This window comes from Chiloscyllium plagiosum, unplaced genomic scaffold (genome assembly GCF_037043375.1).
Source record: "Chiloscyllium plagiosum isolate Xiang-an unplaced genomic scaffold, Cpla_swu_hap1 HiC_scaffold_71, whole genome shotgun sequence".
NCBI lineage: Eukaryota > Metazoa > Chordata > Chondrichthyes > Orectolobiformes > Hemiscylliidae > Chiloscyllium > Chiloscyllium plagiosum.
The window spans coordinates 290,636-313,929 of NW_028270210.1; the positions used below are offsets into that span (position 1 = coordinate 290,636).

Genomic DNA, 23,294 nt, shown 5'->3' on the forward strand with positions numbered 1-23,294 from the left:
GAAACGGGCCGCCTGCGCAAGGAATGCAAGTGCGGTACTGCTTTTCGTGGAAGGATCAGAAGGCGGTAACTACACTCTCAAACAGAATGGCATATGATCACAATCAGGTTGGAGAAAAACTTTACAATGCTTTGCACAGTAATTAAATGGAGTTGCATTACATTTCACTACGAGAGCAGATTTGTTCAAGTAAATTCGAAGGCAGGTTTGCAGATGGGAAAGCAAGCAAGAAAACTCCGCTCTTGTCCATGTAAAATGCTGCAGTTGAAGAACAAAGCAGTTTCTGCCCAGTTTCGAACTGGGGACTTTTCGCGCGTAAGGCGAACGTGATGACCACTACACTACAGAAACAAGGCGCAGTCGCTACTGCTAAGGCTCAGTGGCACCCAGCACTGAAAGTTGAAGCCATTTTACCTTTCACCTTTCTGTTTCCAATCGCTCGTTGTTTAATGGGACTTCTTTAATTTTGGCTATGTGGTGAGCATGGACGAGATACACCGAAGTATCTGTTTCCACGCGGTGTGCGCCAATAACATTGTGTTGCTTACACCGGCTGTAAAGGATTACTTTTTAGCGGAGCTTGCCGTCGCAGTCTGTGGCACAATCATTTCGTCTGTTCGACTGCTCACGGGAAAGGTAGCGTTGTAAGACACTGCAGAAACGAACGACTTCCTTACTTTTGCTCCGACTGACCATACTCCGGGAAATTTTCCCAGATTCTCAGTTGAGGATTTTTGCAGCTGCAAGTTACCTCAGAAACCCTGTTAATTCGTAAGGTATTGAGCGAATCGCAAAACAGAAAGCATTTAACACGGAACACAAACAAAACTGGCAAACCAAATGCATTTTCAGACACAGCGAGCATGAATGCAAAATGTGAGACAGGCCGGGGGCATGAGTCATAAAGTAATCTCACAACTAACAACAGGGCAATTCCAAACTGCTCTTTCAAACATACTGGAGCCTGAGTGCACCACCACTTCCCAGACAATGCTGAAAAGAGAGAAAGAAAGAACACAATAAGAATGGGCCATGAAAAAGTGAATTTCACCAATCACAGACTCGATTAGATTACCTTTCCCTTCCGATGTCCGCAGGACGGAAATGAAGGAAATGGGAGAAATTCAATAACATGTGACATCGCAATTCATTGGAACGATTTTCCCATTGGCCAGAAAACAAAATAACGACGAGTCGTGCCACCGCAGGACTTTGTTTCACAACAGCAATGAAATCACAGTCGCCATTCGGTTCCAGTAAACGCTCAACTTGCCTGGGACAGCAGAGCTGTTTGCGATTTTCCACGCGGGAGGCGAACACGATCATGACAGCACAGACATCGGAAAAGTCGGCACTTTCCCACACCACAGTTAATTGCCCAGGAAGCAAACCCAATTTTCTTCGGTTTTCAACAGAAATGCAGCAGGAGTCGAAACAGCATTTTAACAAACTGCGTCGTTGGAAACGATCAGCAGAAATGGCAGCGGTGGGATTCGAACCCACGTCTCTGTCGAGACTGGAGCCTTAATCCAGCGGCTTAGACCGCTCGGCCACACTACCAGCCAGCCGCGCTGCCCCATTTTCTTGCACTTCCAATTGTGCTCCTGCATAACAACCGATGCAAAGCCACGTGAAAAGGGTTCCATGATCCCTCTCCGACTCGCACAACTGCTGGGATGTGCCCGTCTACTATATCAATTTCGCAGCAGATAATGATAGCCCATCAATCCAGACAACTATCAATGGTAAGCTGAGTCTATCTTCTCAGAATCTTTTCAACTACAAATGTATCTGTGAGTGCGTGAGAACATGCGATCGGTTATGATTTGGTCAAATTACCATGAGCTGCTTGACATTACTGCAATTTCGATTCTTGCTTTGCTAAATGATTTCACCCTTTGATCGAAACAGGACAACTTTCACGTTTACACGGAACATGAAACACACCGGACTACAGGGAAAATGCACAAAGCTGAGCAGGCCGTGTTCCACATCATACCGCACAGCAGAGTTACAGTCACTGTGTCTGTTTTGCAGAATAAGAGTCCCAAAGAATGTTCTCCACCCTAAAACCGGAGGTAGCATTACAATCCGAGAACGACAGATCACATTGTGAGGATGCTCTGACCTCGGAGCCGGTTCGAGATGCCACTTTCCTTGCCTTTTTGCCTTACCCGTGCAATTCGCTGGAGAGATGTTCACACCTGGATATGAGCCACAGGGATACCAACTGAGTCGACGAGAAGCGACTCAATAAATTTTGCTAAACTCCACGGTGCTTATTAGAAATGCAGTTTCTGTTCACATCAATCTAAAAGGCAGTTTCTGAACATAGTAACAGAAGTCAAAAGGTAATTAGCTCACCACACCCCCACTCCGGAAGAGGTGCTAAGTGCCCTTGAGTGCTTTTTTGTTCTCGATGTGAAGAGCTCTCACGCCTGAGTCACCTTCACACGTCTCTGGTTGCTGAGTGAATCACAAAGAAGGAATTTCACCAGAGCTACAACTGCCTCACTTCTCCACTCGCCCTCCCAGTTTACATTTTCCTGCTCGTCAGTGATTTAAAGAAAACCAAATGGATGCGATGTCATTCTGTAGCCTCTCTGTCGATTCCTCCGTTTCAGTTCCAATGTGGTTAGATCTCGGGGCGCACCTTAATACTAGCGACGCTATCAAAGCACAGGTCCAGAGGTTCCTCTGAGAGTGTAATTTCTTTCATTGCTGTTGCTGGTTGAATGAGCCACTAACGTGCGAACTGCTCCAAAACATGATTCAGGACCTCTGGTAACAACTCACGCACGTTAAATAACGACAGACAGCTTCCAAATGATGTCCTTCATAGACGACTTTGGGGGTACATTTGACAGACAGACTTGTTCAGGAATCCGCGGTGCGCTGTGACACCAGCGCATCAGCTTCTTCCCTGTCTTGGAAACGGGCCGCCTGCGCAAGGAATGCAAGTGCGGTACTGCTTTTCGTGGAAGGATCAGAAGGCGGTAACTACACTCTCAAACAGAATGGCATATGATCACAATCAGGTTGGAGAAAAACTTTACAATGCTTTGCACAGTAATTAAATGGAGTTGCATTACATTTCACTACGAGAGCAGATTTGTTCAAGTAAATTCGAAGGCAGGTTTGCAGATGGGAAAGCAAGCAAGAAAACTCCGCTCCTGTCCATGTAAAATGCTGCAGTTGAAGAACAAAGCAGTTTCTGCCCAGTTTCGAACTGGGGACCTTTCGCGCGTAAGGCGAACGTGATGACCACTACACTACAGAAACAAGGCGCAGTCGCTACTGCTAAGGCTCAGTGGCACCCAGCACTGAAAGTTGAAGCCATTTTACCTTTCACCTTTCTGTTTCCAATCGCTCGTTGTTTAATGGGACTTCTTTAATTTTGGCTATGTGGTGAGCATGGACGAGATACACCGAAGTATCTGTTTCCACGCGGTGTGCGCCAATAACATTGTGTTGCTTACACCGGCTGTAAAGGATTACTTTTTAGCGGAGCTTGCCGTCGCAGTCTGTGGCACAATCATTTCGTCTGTTCGACTGCTCACGGGAAAGGTAGCGTTGTAAGACACTGCAGAAACGAACGACTTCCTTACTTTTGCTCCGACTGACCATACTCCGGGAAATTTTCCCAGATTCTCAGTTGAGGATTTTTGCAGCTGCAAGTTACCTCAGAAACCCTGTTAATTCGTAAGGTATTGAGCGAATCGCAAAACAGAAAGCATTTAACACGGAACACAAACAAAACTGGCAAACCAAATGCATTTTCAGACACAGCGAGCATGAATGCAAAATGTGAGACAGGCCGGGGGCATGAGTCATAAAGTAATCTCACAACTAACAACAGGGCAATTCCAAACTGCTCTTTCAAACATACTGGAGCCTGAGTGCACCACCACTTCCCAGACAATGCTGAAAAGAGAGAAAGGAAGAACACAATAAGAATGGGCCATGAAAAAGTGAATTTCACCAATCACAGACTCGATTAGATTACCTTTCCCTTCCGATGTCCGCAGGACGGAAATGAAGGAAATGGGAGAAATTCAATAACATGTGACATCGCAATTCATTGGAACGATTTTCCCATTGGCCATAAAACAAAATAACGACGAGTCGTGCCACCGCAGGACTTTGTTTCACAACAGCAATGAAATCACAGTCGCCATTCGGTTCCAGTAAACGCTCAACTTGCCTGGGACAGCAGAGCTGTTTGCGATTTTCCACGCGGGAGGCGAACACGATCATGACAGCACAGACATCGGAAAAGTCGGCACTTTCCCACACCACAGTTAATTGCCCAGGAAGCAAACCCAATTTTCTTCGGTTTTCAACAGAAATGCAGCAGGAGTCGAAACAGCATTTTAACAAACTGCGTCGTTGGAAGCGATCAGCAGAAATGGCAGCGGTGGGATTCGAACCCACGCCTCTGTCGAGACTGGAGCCTTAATCCAGCGGCTTAGACCGCTCGGCCACACTACCAGCCCGCCGCGCTGCCCCATTTTCTTGCACTTCCAATTGTGCTCCTGCATAACAACCGATGCAAAGCCACGTGAAAAGGGTTCCATGATCCCTCTCCGACTCGCACAATTGCTGGGATGTGCCCGTCTACAATATCAATTTCGCAGCAGATAATGATAGCCCATCAATCCAGACAACTATCAATGGTAAGCTGAGTCTATCTTCTCAGAATCTTTTCAACTACAAATGTATCTGTGAGTGCGTGAGAACATGCGATCGGTTATGATTTGGTCAAATTACCATGAGCTGCTTGACATTACTGCAATTTCGATTCTTGCTTTGCTAAATGATTTCACCCTTTGATCGAAACAGGACAACTTTCACGTTTACACGGAACATGAAACACACCGGACTACAGGGAAAATGCACAAAGCTGAGCAGGCCGTGTTCCACATCATACCGCACAGCAGAGTTACAGTCACTGTGTCTGTTTTGCAGAATAAGAGTCCCAAAGAATGTTCTCCACCCTAAAACCGGAGGTAGCATTACAATCCGAGAACGACAGATCACATTGTGAGGATGCTCTGACCTCGGAGCCGGTTCGAGATGCCACTTTCCTTGCCTTTTTGCCTTACCCGTGCAATTCGCTGCAGAGATGTTCACACCTGGATATGAGCCACAGGGATACCAACTGAGTCGACGAGAAGCGACTCAATAAATTTTGCTAAACTCCACGGTGCTTATTAGAAATGCAGTTTCTGTTCACATCAATCTAAAAGGCAGTTTCTGAACATTGTAACAGAAGTCAAAAGGTAATTAGCTCACCCCACCCCCACTCCGGAAGAGGTGCTAAGTGCCCTTGAGTGCTTTTTTGTTCTCGATGTGAAGAGCTCTCACGCCTGAGTCACCTTCACACGTCTCTGGTTGCTGAGTGAATCACAAAGAAGGAATTTCACCAGAGCTACAACTGCCTCACTTCTCCACTCGCCCTCCCAGTTTACATTTTCCTGCTCGTCAGTGATTTAAAGAAAACCAAATGGATGCGATGTCATTCTGTAGCCTCTCTGTCGATTCCTCCGTTTCAGTTCCAATGTGGTTAGATCTCGGGGCGCACCTTAATACTAGCGACGCTATCAAAGCACTGGTCCAGAGGTTCCTCTGAGAGTGTAATTTCTTTCATTGCTGTTGCTGGTTGAATGAGCCACTAACGTGCGAACTGCTCCAAAACATGATTCAGGACCTCTGGTAACAACTCTCGCACGTTAAATAACGACAGACAGCTTCCAAATGATGTCCTTCATAGACGACTTTGGGGGTACATTTGACAGACAGACTTGTTCAGGAATCCGCGGTGCGCTGTGACACCAGCGCATCAGCTTCTTCCCTGTCTTGGAAACGGGCCGCCTGCGCAAGGAATGCAAGTGCGGTACTGCTTTTCGTGGAAGGATCAGAAGGCGGTAACTACACTCTCAAACAGAATGGCATATGATCACAATCAGGTTGGAGAAAAACTTTACAATGCTTTGCACAGTAATTAAATGGAGTTGCATTACATTTCACTACGAGAGCAGATTTGTTCAAGTAAATTCGAAGGCAGGTTTGCAGATGGGAAAGCAAGCAAGAAAACTCCGCTCTTGTCCATGTAAAATGCTGCAGTTGAAGAACAAAGCAGTTTCTGCCCAGTTTCGAACTGGGGACTTTTCGCGCGTAAGGCGAACGTGATGACCACTACACTACAGAAACAAGGCGCAGTCGCTACTGCTAAGGCTCAGTGGCACCCAGCACTGAAAGTTGAAGCCATTTTACCTTTCACCTTTCTGTTTCCAATCGCTCGTTGTTTAATGGGACTTCTTTAATTTTGGCTATGTGGTGAGCATGGACGAGATACACCGAAGTATCTGTTTCCACGCGGTGTGCGCCAATAACATTGTGTTGCTTACACCGGCTGTAAAGGATTACTTTTTAGCGGAGCTTGCCGTCGCAGTCTGTGGCACAATCATTTCGTCTGTTCGACTGCTCACGGGAAAGGTAGCGTTGTAAGACACTGCAGAAACGAACGACTTCCTTACTTTTGCTCCGACTGACCATACTCCGGGAAATTTTCCCAGATTCTCAGTTGAGGATTTTTGCAGCTGCAAGTTACCTCAGAAACCCTGTTAATTCGTAAGGTATTGAGCGAATCGCAAAACAGAAAGCATTTAACACGGAACACAAACAAAACTGGCAAACCAAATGCATTTTCAGACACAGCGAGCATGAATGCAAAATGTGAGACAGGCCGGGGGCATGAGTCATAAAGTAATCTCACAACTAACAACAGGGCAATTCCAAACTGCTCTTTCAAACATACTGGAGCCTGAGTGCACCACCACTTCCCAGACAATGCTGAAAAGAGAGAAAGAAAGAACACAATAAGAATGGGCCATGAAAAAGTGAATTTCACCAATCACAGACTCGATTAGATTACCTTTCCCTTCCGATGTCCGCAGGACGGAAATGAAGGAAATGGGAGAAATTCAATAACATGTGACATCGCAATTCATTGGAACGATTTTCCCATTGGCCATAAAACAAAATAACGACGAGTCGTGCCACCGCAGGACTTTGTTTCACAACAGCAATGAAATCACAGTCGCCATTCGGTTCCAGTAAACGCTCAACTTGCCTGGGACAGCAGAGCTGTTTGCGATTTTCCACGCGGGAGGCGAACACGATCATGACAGCACAGACATCGGAAAAGTCGGCACTTTCCCACACCACAGTTAATTGCCCAGGAAGCAAACCCAATTTTCTTCGGTTTTCAACAGAAATGCAGCAGGAGTCGAAACAGCATTTTAACAAACTGCGTCGTTGGAAACGATCAGCAGAAATGGCAGCGGTGGGATTCGAACCCACGTCTCTGTCGAGACTGGAGCCTTAATCCAGCGGCTTAGACCGCTCGGCCACACTACCAGCCAGCCGCGCTGCCCCATTTTCTTGCACTTCCAATTGTGCTCCTGCATAACAACCGATGCAAAGCCACGTGAAAAGGGTTCCATGATCCCTCTCCGACTCGCACAACTGCTGGGATGTGCCCGTCTACTATATCAATTTCGCAGCAGATAATGATAGCCCATCAATCCAGACAACTATCAATGGTAAGCTGAGTCTATCTTCTCAGAATCTTTTCAACTACAAATGTATCTGTGAGTGCGTGAGAACATGCGATCGGTTATGATTTGGTCAAATTACCATGAGCTGCTTGACATTACTGCAATTTCGATTCTTGCTTTGCTAAATGATTTCACCCTTTGATCGAAACAGGACAACTTTCACGTTTACACGGAACATGAAACACACCGGACTACAGGGAAAATGCACAAAGCTGAGCAGGCCGTGTTCCACATCATACCGCACAGCAGAGTTACAGTCACTGTGTCTGTTTTGCAGAATAAGAGTCCCAAAGAATGTTCTCCACCCTAAAACCGGAGGTAGCATTACAATCCGAGAACGACAGATCACATTGTGAGGATGCTCTGACCTCGGAGCCGGTTCGAGATGCCACTTTCCTTGCCTTTTTGCCTTACCCGTGCAATTCGCTGGAGAGATGTTCACACCTGGATATGAGCCACAGGGATACCAACTGAGTCGACGAGAAGCGACTCAATAAATTTTGCTAAACTCCACGGTGCTTATTAGAAATGCAGTTTCTGTTCACATCAATCTAAAAGGCAGTTTCTGAACATAGTAACAGAAGTCAAAAGGTAATTAGCTCACCACACCCCCACTCCGGAAGAGGTGCTAAGTGCCCTTGAGTGCTTTTTTGTTCTCGATGTGAAGAGCTCTCACGCCTGAGTCACCTTCACACGTCTCTGGTTGCTGAGTGAATCACAAAGAAGGAATTTCACCAGAGCTACAACTGCCTCACTTCTCCACTCGCCCTCCCAGTTTACATTTTCCTGCTCGTCAGTGATTTAAAGAAAACCAAATGGATGCGATGTCATTCTGTAGCCTCTCTGTCGATTCCTCCGTTTCAGTTCCAATGTGGTTAGATCTCGGGGCGCACCTTAATACTAGCGACGCTATCAAAGCACAGGTCCAGAGGTTCCTCTGAGAGTGTAATTTCTTTCATTGCTGTTGCTGGTTGAATGAGCCACTAACGTGCGAACTGCTCCAAAACATGATTCAGGACCTCTGGTAACAACTCACGCACGTTAAATAACGACAGAGAGCTTCCAAATGATGTCCTTCATAGACGACTTTGGGGGTACATTTGACAGACAGACTTGTTCAGGAATCCGCGGTGCGCTGTGACACCAGCGCATCAGCTTCTTCCCTGTCTTGGAAACGGGCCGCCTGCGCAAGGAATGCAAGTGCGGTACTGCTTTTCGTGGAAGGATCAGAAGGCGGTAACTACACTCTCAAACAGAATGGCATATGATCACAATCAGGTTGGAGAAAAACTTTACAATGCTTTGCACAGTAATTAAATGGAGTTGCATTACATTTCACTACGAGAGCAGATTTGTTCAAGTAAATTCGAAGGCAGGTTTGCAGATGGGAAAGCAAGCAAGAAAACTCCGCTCCTGTCCATGTAAAATGCTGCAGTTGAAGAACAAAGCAGTTTCTGCCCAGTTTCGAACTGGGGACCTTTCGCGCGTAAGGCGAACGTGATGACCACTACACTACAGAAACAAGGCGCAGTCGCTACTGCTAAGGCTCAGTGGCACCCAGCACTGAAAGTTGAAGCCATTTTACCTTTCACCTTTCTGTTTCCAATCGCTCGTTGTTTAATGGGACTTCTTTAATTTTGGCTATGTGGTGAGCATGGACGAGATACACCGAAGTATCTGTTTCCACGCGGTGTGCGCCAATAACATTGTGTTGCTTACACCGGCTGTAAAGGATTACTTTTTAGCGGAGCTTGCCGTCGCAGTCTGTGGCACAATCATTTCGTCTGTTCGACTGCTCACGGGAAAGGTAGCGTTGTAAGACACTGCAGAAACGAACGACTTCCTTACTTTTGCTCCGACTGACCATACTCCGGGAAATTTTCCCAGATTCTCAGTTGAGGATTTTTGCAGCTGCAAGTTACCTCAGAAACCCTGTTAATTCGTAAGGTATTGAGCGAATCGCAAAACAGAAAGCATTTAACACGGAACACAAACAAAACTGGCAAACCAAATGCATTTTCAGACACAGCGAGCATGAATGCAAAATGTGAGACAGGCCGGGGGCATGAGTCATAAAGTAATCTCACAACTAACAACAGGGCAATTCCAAACTGCTCTTTCAAACATACTGGAGCCTGAGTGCACCACCACTTCCCAGACAATGCTGAAAAGAGAGAAAGGAAGAACACAATAAGAATGGGCCATGAAAAAGTGAATTTCACCAATCACAGACTCGATTAGATTACCTTTCCCTTCCGATGTCCGCAGGACGGAAATGAAGGAAATGGGAGAAATTCAATAACATGTGACATCGCAATTCATTGGAACGATTTTCCCATTGGCCATAAAACAAAATAACGACGAGTCGTGCCACCGCAGGACTTTGTTTCACAACAGCAATGAAATCACAGTCGCCATTCGGTTCCAGTAAACGCTCAACTTGCCTGGGACAGCAGAGCTGTTTGCGATTTTCCACGCGGGAGGCGAACACGATCATGACAGCACAGACATCGGAAAAGTCGGCACTTTCCCACACCACAGTTAATTGCCCAGGAAGCAAACCCAATTTTCTTCGGTTTTCAACAGAAATGCAGCAGGAGTCGAAACAGCATTTTAACAAACTGCGTCGTTGGAAGCGATCAGCAGAAATGGCAGCGGTGGGATTCGAACCCACGCCTCTGTCGAGACTGGAGCCTTAATCCAGCGGCTTAGACCGCTCGGCCACACTACCAGCCCGCCGCGCTGCCCCATTTTCTTGCACTTCCAATTGTGCTCCTGCATAACAACCGATGCAAAGCCACGTGAAAAGGGTTCCATGATCCCTCTCCGACTCGCACAATTGCTGGGATGTGCCCGTCTACAATATCAATTTCGCAGCAGATAATGATAGCCCATCAATCCAGACAACTATCAATGGTAAGCTGAGTCTATCTTCTCAGAATCTTTTCAACTACAAATGTATCTGTGAGTGCGTGAGAACATGCGATCGGTTATGATTTGGTCAAATTACCATGAGCTGCTTGACATTACTGCAATTTCGATTCTTGCTTTGCTAAATGATTTCACCCTTTGATCGAAACAGGACAACTTTCACGTTTACACGGAACATGAAACACACCGGACTACAGGGAAAATGCACAAAGCTGAGCAGGCCGTGTTCCACATCATACCGCACAGCAGAGTTACAGTCACTGTGTCTGTTTTGCAGAATAAGAGTCCCAAAGAATGTTCTCCACCCTAAAACCGGAGGTAGCATTACAATCCGAGAACGACAGATCACATTGTGAGGATGCTCTGACCTCGGAGCCGGTTCGAGATGCCACTTTCCTTGCCTTTTTGCCTTACCCGTGCAATTCGCTGCAGAGATGTTCACACCTGGATATGAGCCACAGGGATACCAACTGAGTCGACGAGAAGCGACTCAATAAATTTTGCTAAACTCCACGGTGCTTATTAGAAATGCAGTTTCTGTTCACATCAATCTAAAAGGCAGTTTCTGAACATTGTAACAGAAGTCAAAAGGTAATTAGCTCACCCCACCCCCACTCCGGAAGAGGTGCTAAGTGCCCTTGAGTGCTTTTTTGTTCTCGATGTGAAGAGCTCTCACGCCTGAGTCACCTTCACACGTCTCTGGTTGCTGAGTGAATCACAAAGAAGGAATTTCACCAGAGCTACAACTGCCTCACTTCTCCACTCGCCCTCCCAGTTTACATTTTCCTGCTCGTCAGTGATTTAAAGAAAACCAAATGGATGCGATGTCATTCTGTAGCCTCTCTGTCGATTCCTCCGTTTCAGTTCCAATGTGGTTAGATCTCGGGGCGCACCTTAATACTAGCGACGCTATCAAAGCACTGGTCCAGAGGTTCCTCTGAGAGTGTAATTTCTTTCATTGCTGTTGCTGGTTGAATGAGCCACTAACGTGCGAACTGCTCCAAAACATGATTCAGGACCTCTGGTAACAACTCTCGCACGTTAAATAACGACAGACAGCTTCCAAATGATGTCCTTCATAGACGACTTTGGGGGTACATTTGACAGACAGACTTGTTCAGGAATCCGCGGTGCGCTGTGACACCAGCGCATCAGCTTCTTCCCTGTCTTGGAAACGGGCCGCCTGCGCAAGGAATGCAAGTGCGGTACTGCTTTTCGTGGAAGGATCAGAAGGCGGTAACTACACTCTCAAACAGAATGGCATATGATCACAATCAGGTTGGAGAAAAACTTTACAATGCTTTGCACAGTAATTAAATGGAGTTGCATTACATTTCACTACGAGAGCAGATTTGTTCAAGTAAATTCGAAGGCAGGTTTGCAGATGGGAAAGCAAGCAAGAAAACTCCGCTCTTGTCCATGTAAAATGCTGCAGTTGAAGAACAAAGCAGTTTCTGCCCAGTTTCGAACTGGGGACTTTTCGCGCGTAAGGCGAACGTGATGACCACTACACTACAGAAACAAGGCGCAGTCGCTACTGCTAAGGCTCAGTGGCACCCAGCACTGAAAGTTGAAGCCATTTTACCTTTCACCTTTCTGTTTCCAATCGCTCGTTGTTTAATGGGACTTCTTTAATTTTGGCTATGTGGTGAGCATGGACGAGATACACCGAAGTATCTGTTTCCACGCGGTGTGCGCCAATAACATTGTGTTGCTTACACCGGCTGTAAAGGATTACTTTTTAGCGGAGCTTGCCGTCGCAGTCTGTGGCACAATCATTTCGTCTGTTCGACTGCTCACGGGAAAGGTAGCGTTGTAAGACACTGCAGAAACGAACGACTTCCTTACTTTTGCTCCGACTGACCATACTCCGGGAAATTTTCCCAGATTCTCAGTTGAGGATTTTTGCAGCTGCAAGTTACCTCAGAAACCCTGTTAATTCGTAAGGTATTGAGCGAATCGCAAAACAGAAAGCATTTAACACGGAACACAAACAAAACTGGCAAACCAAATGCATTTTCAGACACAGCGAGCATGAATGCAAAATGTGAGACAGGCCGGGGGCATGAGTCATAAAGTAATCTCACAACTAACAACAGGGCAATTCCAAACTGCTCTTTCAAACATACTGGAGCCTGAGTGCACCACCACTTCCCAGACAATGCTGAAAAGAGAGAAAGAAAGAACACAATAAGAATGGGCCATGAAAAAGTGAATTTCACCAATCACAGACTCGATTAGATTACCTTTCCCTTCCGATGTCCGCAGGACGGAAATGAAGGAAATGGGAGAAATTCAATAACATGTGACATCGCAATTCATTGGAACGATTTTCCCATTGGCCATAAAACAAAATAACGACGAGTCGTGCCACCGCAGGACTTTGTTTCACAACAGCAATGAAATCACAGTCGCCATTCGGTTCCAGTAAACGCTCAACTTGCCTGGGACAGCAGAGCTGTTTGCGATTTTCCACGCGGGAGGCGAACACGATCATGACAGCACAGACATCGGAAAAGTCGGCACTTTCCCACACCACAGTTAATTGCCCAGGAAGCAAACCCAATTTTCTTCGGTTTTCAACAGAAATGCAGCAGGAGTCGAAACAGCATTTTAACAAACTGCGTCGTTGGAAACGATCAGCAGAAATGGCAGCGGTGGGATTCGAACCCACGCCTCTGTCGAGACTGGAGCCTTAATCCAGCGGCTTAGACCGCTCGGCCACACTACCAGCCCGTCGCGCTGCCCCATTTTCTTGCACTTCCAATTGTGCTCCTGCATAACAACCGATGCAAAGCCACGTGAAAAGGGTTCCATGATCCCTCTCCGACTCGCACAACTGCTGGGATGTGCCCGTCTACAATATCAATTTCGCAGCAGATAATGATAGCCCATCAATCCAGACAACTATCAATGGTAAGCTGAGTCTATCTTCTCAGAATCTTTTCAACTACAAATGTATCTGTGAGTGCGTGAGAACATGCGATCGGTTATGATTTGGTCAAATTACCATGAGCTGCTTGACATTACTGCAATTTCGATTCTTGCTTTGCTAAATGATTTCACCCTTTGATCGAAACAGGACAACTTTCACGTTTACACGGAACATGAAACACACCGGACTACAGGGAAAATGCACAAAGCTGAGCAGGCCGTGTTCCACATCATACCGCACAGCAGAGTTACAGTCACTGTGTCTGTTTTGCAGAATAAGAGTCCCAAAGAATGTTCTCCACCCTAAAACCGGAGGTAGCATTACAATCCGAGAACGACAGATCACATTGTGAGGATGCTCTGACCTCGGAGCCGGTTCGAGATGCCACTTTCCTTGCCTTTTTGCCTTACCCGTGCAATTCGCTGCAGAGATGTTCACACCTGGATATGAGCCACAGGGATACCAACTGAGTCGACGAGAAGCGACTCAATAAATTTTGCTAAACTCCACGGTGCTTATTAGAAATGCAGTTTCTGTTCACATCAATCTAAAAGGCAGTTTCTGAACATAGTAACAGAAGTCAAAAGGTAATTAGCTCACCCCACCCCCACTCCGGAAGAGGTGCTAAGTGCCCTTGAGTGCTTTTTTGTTCTCGATGTGAAGAGCTCTCACGCCTGAGTCACCTTCACACGTCTCTGGTTGCTGAGTGAATCACAAAGAAGGAATTTCACCAGAGCTACAACTGCCTCACTTCTCCACTCGCCCTCCCAGTTTACATTTTCCTGCTCGTCAGTGATTTAAAGAAAACCAAATGGATGCGATGTCATTCTGTAGCCTCTCTGTCGATTCCTCCGTTTCAGTTCCAATGTGGTTAGATCTCGGGGCGCACCTTAATACTAGCGACGCTATCAAAGCACAGGTCCAGAGGTTCCTCTGAGAGTGTAATTTCTTTCATTGCTGTTGCTGGTTGAATGAGCCACTAACGTGCGAACTGCTCCAAAACATGATTCAGGACCTCTGGTAACAACTCACGCACGTTAAATAACGACAGACAGCTTCCAAATGATGTCCTTCATAGACGACTTTGGGGGTACATTTGACAGACAGACTTGTTCAGGAATCCGCGGTGCGCTGTGACACCAGCGCATCAGCTTCTTCCCTGTCTTGGAAACGGGCCGCCTGCGCAAGGAATGCAAGTGCGGTACTGCTTTTCGTGGAAGGATCAGAAGGCGGTAACTACACTCTCAAACAGAATGGCATATGATCACAATCAGGTTGGAGAAAAACTTTACAATGCTTTGCACAGTAATTAAATGGAGTTGCATTACATTTCACTACGAGAGCAGATTTGTTCAAGTAAATTCGAAGGCAGGTTTGCAGATGGGAAAGCAAGCAAGAAAACTCCGCTCCTGTCCATGTAAAATGCTGCAGTTGAAGAACAAAGCAGTTTCTGCCCAGTTTCGAACTGGGGACCTTTCGCGCGTAAGGCGAACGTGATGACCACTACACTACAGAAACAAGGCGCAGTCGCTACTGCTAAGGCTCAGTGGCACCCAGCACTGAAAGTTGAAGCCATTTTACCTTTCACCTTTCTGTTTCCAATCGCTCGTTGTTTAATGGGACTTCTTTAATTTTGGCTATGTGGTGAGCATGGACGAGATACACCGAAGTATCTGTTTCCACGCGGTGTGCGCCAATAACATTGTGTTGCTTACACCGGCTGTAAAGGATTACTTTTTAGCGGAGCTTGCCGTCGCAGTCTGTGGCACAATCATTTCGTCTGTTCGACTGCTCACGGGAAAGGTAGCGTTGTAAGACACTGCAGAAACGAACGACTTCCTTACTTTTGCTCCGACTGACCATACTCCGGGAAATTTTCCCAGATTCTCAGTTGAGGATTTTTGCAGCTGCAAGTTACCTCAGAAACCCTGTTAATTCGTAAGGTATTGAGCGAATCGCAAAACAGAAAGCATTTAACACGGAACACAAACAAAACTGGCAAACCAAATGCATTTTCAGACACAGCGAGCATGAATGCAAAATGTGAGACAGGCCGGGGGCATGAGTCATAAAGTAATCTCACAACTAACAACAGGGCAATTCCAAACTGCTCTTTCAAACATACTGGAGCCTGAGTGCACCACCACTTCCCAGACAATGCTGAAAAGAGAGAAAGAAAGAACACAATAAGAATGGGCCATGAAAAAGTGAATTTCACCAATCACAGACTCGATTAGATTACCTTTCCCTTCCGATGTCCGCAGGACGGAAATGAAGGAAATGGGAGAAATTCAATAACATGTGACATCGCAATTCATTGGAACGATTTTCCCATTGGCCATAAAACAAAATAACGACGAGTCGTGCCACCGCAGGACTTTGTTTCACAACAGCAATGAAATCACAGTCGCCATTCGGTTCCAGTAAACGCTCAACTTGCCTGGGACAGCAGAGCTGTTTGCGATTTTCCACGCGGGAGGCGAACACGATCATGACAGCACAGACATCGGAAAAGTCGGCACTTTCCCACACCACAGTTAATTGCCCAGGAAGCAAACCCAATTTTCTTCGGTTTTCAACAGAAATGCAGCAGGAGTCGAAACAGCATTTTAACAAACTGCGTCGTTGGAAGCGATCAGCAGAAATGGCAGCGGTGGGATTCGAACCCACGCCTCTGTCGAGACTGGAGCCTTAATCCAGCGGCTTAGACCGCTCGGCCACACTACCAGCCCGCCGCGCTGCCCCATTTTCTTGCACTTCCAATTGTGCTCCTGCATAACAACCGATGCAAAGCCACGTGAAAAGGGTTCCATGATCCCTCTCCGACTCGCACAATTGCTGGGATGTGCCCGTCTACAATATCAATTTCGCAGCAGATAATGATAGCCCATCAATCCAGACAACTATCAATGGTAAGCTGAGTCTATCTTCTCAGAATCTTTTCAACTACAAATGTATCTGTGAGTGCGTGAGAACATGCGATCGGTTATGATTTGGTCAAATTACCATGAGCTGCTTGACATTACTGCAATTTCGATTCTTGCTTTGCTAAATGATTTCACCCTTTGATCGAAACAGGACAACTTTCACGTTTACACGGAACATGAAACACACCGGACTACAGGGAAAATGCACAAAGCTGAGCAGGCCGTGTTCCACATCATACCGCACAGCAGAGTTACAGTCACTGTGTCTGTTTTGCAGAATAAGAGTCCCAAAGAATGTTCTCCACCCTAAAACCGGAGGTAGCATTACAATCCGAGAACGACAGATCACATTGTGAGGATGCTCTGACCTCGGAGCCGGTTCGAGATGCCACTTTCCTTGCCTTTTTGCCTTACCCGTGCAATTCGCTGCAGAGATGTTCACACCTGGATATGAGCCACAGGGATACCAACTGAGTCGACGAGAAGCGACTCAATAAATTTTGCTAAACTCCACGGTGCTTATTAGAAATGCAGTTTCTGTTCACATCAATCTAAAAGGCAGTTTCTGAACATAGTAACAGAAGTCAAAAGGTAATTAGCTCACCCCACCCCCACTCCGGAAGAGGTGCTAAGTGCCCTTGAGTGCTTTTTTGTTCTCGATGTGAAGAGCTCTCACGCCTGAGTCACCTTCACACGTCTCTGGTTGCTGAGTGAATCACAAAGAAGGAATTTCACCAGAGCTACAACTGCCTCACTTCTCCACTCGCCCTCCCAGTTTACATTTTCCTGCTCGTCAGTGATTTAAAGAAAACCAAATGGATGCGATGTCATTCTGTAGCCTCTCTGTCGATTCCTCCGTTTCAGTTCCAATGTGGTTAGATCTCGGGGCGCACCTTAATACTAGCGACGCTATCAAAGCACAGGTCCAGAGGTTCCTCTGAGAGTGTAATTTCTTTCATTGCTGTTGCTGGTTGAATGAGCCACTAACGTGCGAACTGCTCCAAAACATGATTCAGGACCTCTGGTAACAACTCACGCACGTTAAATAACGACAGACAGCTTCCAAATGATGTCCTTCATAGACGACTTTGGGGGTACATTTGACAGACAGACTTGTTCAGGAATCCGCGGTGCGCTGTGACACCAGCGCATCAGCTTCTTCCCTGTCTTGGAAACGGGCCGCCTGCGCAAGGAATGCAAGTGCGGTACTGCTTTTCGTGGAAGGATCAGAAGGCGGTAACTACACTCTCAAACAGAATGGCATATGATCACAATCAGGTTGGAGAAAAACTTTACAATGCTTTGCACAGTAATTAAATGGAGTTGCATTACATTTCACTACGAGAGCAGATTTGTTCAAGTAAATTCGAAGGCAGGTTTGCAGATGGGAAAGCAAGCAAGAAAACTCCGCTCTTGTCCATGTAAAATGCTGCAGTTGAAGAACAAAGCAGTTTCTGCCCAGTTTCGAACTGGGGACCTTTCGCGCGTAAGGCGAACGTGATGACCACTACACTACAGAAACAAGGCGCAGTCGCTACTGCTAAGGCTCAGTGGCACCCAGCACTGAAAGTTGAAGCCATTTTACCTTTCACCTTTCTGTTTCCAATCGCTCGTTGTTTAATGGGACTTCTTTAATTTTGGCTATGTGGTGAGCATGGACGAGATACACCGAAGTATCTGTTTCCACGCGGTGTGCGCCAATAACATTGTGTTGCTTACACCGGCTGTAAAGGATTACTTTTTAGCGGAGCTTGCCGTCGCAGTCTGTGGCACAATCATTTCGTCTGTTCGACTGCTCACGGGAAAGGTAGCGTTGTAAGACACTGCAGAAACGAACGACTTCCTTACTTTTGCTCCGACTGACCATACTCCGGGAAATTTTCCCAGATTCTCAGTTGAGGATTTTTGCAGCTGCAAGTTACCTCAGAAACCCTGTTAATTCGTAAGGTATTGAGCGAATCGCAAAACAGAAAGCATTTAACACGGAACACAAACAAAACTGGCAAACCAAATGCATTTTCAGACACAGCGAGCATGAATGCAAAATGTGAGACAGGCCGGGGGCATGAGTCATAAAGTAATCTCACAACTAACAACAGGGCAATTCCAAACTGCTCTTTCAAACATACTGGAGCCTGAGTGCACCACCACTTCCCAGACAATGCTGAAAAGAGAGAAAGAAAGAACACAATAAGAATGGGCCATGAAAAAGTGAATTTCACCAATCACAGACTCGATTAGATTACCTTTCCCTTCCGATGTCCGCAGGACGGAAATGAAGGAAATGGGAGAAATTCAATAACATGTGACATCGCAATTCATTGGAACGATTTTCCCATTGGCCATAAAACAAAATAACGACGAGTCGTGCCACCGCAGGACTTTGTTTCACAACAGCAATGAAATCACAGTCGCCATTCGGTTCCAGTAAACGCTCAACTTGCCTGGGACAGCAGAGCTGTTTGCGATTTTCCACGCGGGAGGCGAACACGATCATGACAGCACAGACATCGGAAAAGTCGGCACTTTCCCACACCACAGTTAATTGCCCAGGAAGCAAACCCAATTTTCTTCGGTTTTCAACAGAAATGCAGCAGGAGTCGAAACAGCATTTTAACAAACTGCGTCGTTGGAAACGATCAGCAGAAATGGCAGCGGTGGGATTCGAACCCACGCCTCTGTCGAGACTGGAGCCTTAATCCAGCGGCTTAGACCGCTCGGCCACACTACCAGCCAGCCGCGCTGCCCCATTTTCTTGCACTTCCAATTGTGCTCCTGCATAACAACCGATGCAAAGCCACGTGAAAAGGGTTCCATGATCCCTCTCCGACTCGCACAACTGCTGGGATGTGCCCGTCTACAATATCAATTTCGCAGCAGATAATGATAGCCCATCAATCCAGACAACTATCAATGGTAAGCTGAGTCTATCTTCTCAGAATCTTTTCAACTACAAATGTATCTGTGAGTGCGTGAGAACATGCGATCGGTTATGATTTGGTCAAATTACCATGAGCTGCTTGACATTACTGCAATTTCGATTCTTGCTTTGCTAAATGATTTCACCCTTTGATCGAAACAGGACAACTTTCACGTTTACACGGAACATGAAACACACCGGACTACAGGGAAAATGCACAAAGCTGAGCAGGCCGTGTTCCACATCATACCGCACAGCAGAGTTACAGTCACTGTGTCTGTTTTGCAGAATAAGAGTCCCAAAGAATGTTCTCCACCCTAAAACCGGAGGTAGCATTACAATCCGAGAACGACAGATCACATTGTGAGGATGCTCTGACCTCGGAGCCGGTTCGAGATGCCACTTTCCTTGCCTTTTTGCCTTACCCGTGCAATTCGCTGCAGAGATGTTCACACCTGGATATGAGCCACAGGGATACCAACTGAGTCGACGAGAAGCGACTCAATAAATTTTGCTAAACTCCACGGTGCTTATTAGAAATGCAGTTTCTGTTCACATCAATCTAAAAGGCAGTTTCTGAACATTGTAACAGAAGTCAAAAGGTAATTAGCTCACCCCACCCCCACTCCGGAAGAGGTGCTAAGTGCCCTTGAGTGCTTTTTTGTTCTCGATGTGAAGAGCTCTCACGCCTGAGTCACCTTCACACGTCTCTGGTTGCTGAGTGAATCACAAAGAAGGAATTTCACCAGAGCTACAACTGCCTCACTTCTCCACTCGCCCTCCCAGTTTACATTTTCCTGCTCGTCAGTGATTTAAAGAAAACCAAATGGATGCGATGTCATTCTGTAGCCTCTCTGTCGATTCCTCCGTTTCAGTTCCAATGTGGTTAGATCTCGGGGCGCACCTTAATACTAGCGACGCTATCAAAGCACAGGTCCAGAGGTTCCTCTGAGAGTGTAATTTCTTTCATTGCTGTTGCTGGTTGAATGAGCCACTAACGTGCGAACTGCTCCAAAACATGATTCAGGACCTCTGGTAACAACTCTCGCACGTTAAATAACGACAGACAGCTTCCAAATGATGTCCTTCATAGACGACTTTGGGGGTACATTTGACAGACAGACTTGTTCAGGAATCCGCGGTGCGCTGTGACACCAGCGCATCAGCTTCTTCCCTGTCTTGGAAACGGGCCGCCTGCGCAAGGAATGCAAGTGCGGTACTGCTTTTCGTGGAAGGATCAGAAGGCGGTAACTACACTCTCAAACAGAATGGCATATGATCACAATCAGGTTGGAGAAAAACTTTACAATGCTTTGCACAGTAATTAAATGGAGTTGCATTACATTTCACTACGAGAGCAGATTTGTTCAAGTAAATTCGAAGGCAGGTTTGCAGATGGGAAAGCAAGCAAGAAAACTCCGCTCCTGTCCATGTAAAATGCTGCAGTTGAAGAACAAAGCAGTTTCTGCCCAGTTTCGAACTGGGGACCTTTCGCGCGTAAGGCGAACGTGATGACCACTACACTACAGAAACAAGGCGCAGTCGCTACTGCTAAGGCTCAGTGGCACCCAGCACTGAAAGTTGAAGCCATTTTACCTTTCACCTTTCTGTTTCCAATCGCTCGTTGTTTAATGGGACTTCTTTAATTTTGGCTATGTGGTGAGCATGGACGAGATACACCGAAGTATCTGTTTCCACGCGGTGTGCGCCAATAACATTGTGTTGCTTACACCGGCTGTAAAGGATTACTTTTTAGCGGAGCTTGCCGTCGCAGTCTGTGGCACAATCATTTCGTCTGTTCGACTGCTCACGGGAAAGGTAGCGTTGTAAGACACTGCAGAAACGAACGACTTCCTTACTTTTGCTCCGACTGACCATACTCCGGGAAATTTTCCCAGATTCTCAGTTGAGGATTTTTGCAGCTGCAAGTTACCTCAGAAACCCTGTTAATTCGTAAGGTATTGAGCGAATCGCAAAACAGAAAGCATTTAACACGGAACACAAACAAAACTGGCAAACCAAATGCATTTTCAGACACAGCGAGCATGAATGCAAAATGTGAGACAGGCCGGGGGCATGAGTCATAAAGTAATCTCACAACTAACAACAGGGCAATTCCAAACTGCTCTTTCAAACATACTGGAGCCTGAGTGCACCACCACTTCCCAGACAATGCTGAAAAGAGAGAAAGAAAGAACACAATAAGAATGGGCCATGAAAAAGTGAATTTCACCAATCACAGACTCGATTAGATTACCTTTCCCTTCCGATGTCCGCAGGACGGAAATGAAGGAAATGGGAGAAATTCAATAACATGTGACATCGCAATTCATTGGAACGATTTTCCCATTGGCCATAAAACAAAATAACGACGAGTCGTGCCACCGCAGGACTTTGTTTCACAACAGCAATGAAATCACAGTCGCCATTCGGTTCCAGTAAACGCTCAACTTGCCTGGGACAGCAGAGCTGTTTGCGATTTTCCACGCGGGAGGCGAACACGATCATGACAGCACAGACATCGGAAAAGTCGGCACTTTCCCACACCACAGTTAATTGCCCAGGAAGCAAACCCAATTTTCTTCGGTTTTCAACAGAAATGCAGCAGGAGTCGAAACAGCATTTTAACAAACTGCGTCGTTGGAAGCGATCAGCAGAAATGGCAGCGGTGGGATTCGAACCCACGCCTCTGTCGAGACTGGAGCCTTAATCCAGCGGCTTAGACCGCTCGGCCACACTACCAGCCCGCCGCGCTGCCCCATTTTCTTGCACTTCCAATTGTGCTCCTGCATAACAACCGATGCAAAGCCACGTGAAAAGGGTTCCATGATCCCTCTCCGACTCGCACAATTGCTGGGATGTGCCCGTCTACAATATCAATTTCGCAGCAGATAATGATAGCCCATCAATCCAGACAACTATCAATGGTAAGCTGAGTCTATCTTCTCAGAATCTTTTCAACTACAAATGTATCTGTGAGTGCGTGAGAACATGCGATCGGTTATGATTTGGTCAAATTACCATGAGCTGCTTGACATTACTGCAATTTCGATTCTTGCTTTGCTAAATGATTTCACCCTTTGATCGAAACAGGACAACTTTCACGTTTACACGGAACATGAAACACACCGGACTACAGGGAAAATGCACAAAGCTGAGCAGGCCGTGTTCCACATCATACCGCACAGCAGAGTTACAGTCACTGTGTCTGTTTTGCAGAATAAGAGTCCCAAAGAATGTTCTCCACCCTAAAACCGGAGGTAGCATTACAATCCGAGAACGACAGATCACATTGTGAGGATGCTCTGACCTCGGAGCCGGTTCGAGATGCCACTTTCCTTGCCTTTTTGCCTTACCCGTGCAATTCGCTGCAGAGATGTTCACACCTGGATATGAGCCACAGGGATACCAACTGAGTCGACGAGAAGCGACTCAATAAATTTTGCTAAACTCCACGGTGCTTATTAGAAATGCAGTTTCTGTTCACATCAATCTAAAAGGCAGTTTCTGAACATAGTAACAGAAGTCAAAAGGTAATTAGCTCACCCCACCCCCACTCCGGAAGAGGTGCTAAGTGCCCTTGAGTGCTTTTTTGTTCTCGATGTGAAGAGCTCTCACGCCTGAGTCACCTTCACACGTCTCTGGTTGCTGAGTGAATCACAAAGAAGGAATTTCACCAGAGCTACAACTGCCTCACTTCTCCACTCGCCCTCCCAGTTTACATTTTCCTGCTCGTCAGTGATTTAAAGAAAACCAAATGGATGCGATGTCATTCTGTAGCCTCTCTGTCGATTCCTCCGTTTCAGTTCCAATGTGGTTAGATCTCGGGGCGCACCTTAATACTAGCGACGCTATCAAAGCACAGGTCCAGAGGTTCCTCTGAGAGTGTAATTTCTTTCATTGCTGTTGCTGGTTGAATGAGCCACTAACGTGCGAACTGCTCCAAAACATGATTCAGG

At 46.4% G+C, this 23,294-nt stretch overlaps 5 non-coding genes across 5 annotated transcripts; all 5 read right to left on the bottom strand.

Moving 5' to 3' along the window:
- Nucleotides 1–3,209: 3,209 nt before the first annotated feature.
- trnav-uac (transfer RNA valine (anticodon UAC)) lies at nucleotides 3,210–3,282 on the bottom strand. The gene has a single exon. It is a non-coding gene; the product is annotated as a tRNA-Val (tRNA).
- Nucleotides 3,283–9,071: 5,789 nt separating this feature from the next.
- Nucleotides 9,072–9,144, bottom strand: trnav-uac (transfer RNA valine (anticodon UAC)). The gene has a single exon. It is a non-coding gene; the product is annotated as a tRNA-Val (tRNA).
- Nucleotides 9,145–14,933: 5,789 nt separating this feature from the next.
- On the bottom strand, nucleotides 14,934–15,006 carry trnav-uac (transfer RNA valine (anticodon UAC)). The gene has a single exon. It is a non-coding gene; the product is annotated as a tRNA-Val (tRNA).
- Nucleotides 15,007–17,864: 2,858 nt separating this feature from the next.
- Nucleotides 17,865–17,937, bottom strand: trnav-uac (transfer RNA valine (anticodon UAC)). Its single transcript has one exon. It is a non-coding gene; the product is annotated as a tRNA-Val (tRNA).
- A 2,858-nt stretch (nucleotides 17,938–20,795) lies between these two features.
- On the bottom strand, nucleotides 20,796–20,868 carry trnav-uac (transfer RNA valine (anticodon UAC)). The gene has a single exon. It is a non-coding gene; the product is annotated as a tRNA-Val (tRNA).
- Between the last annotated feature and the right edge of the window lie 2,426 nt (nucleotides 20,869–23,294).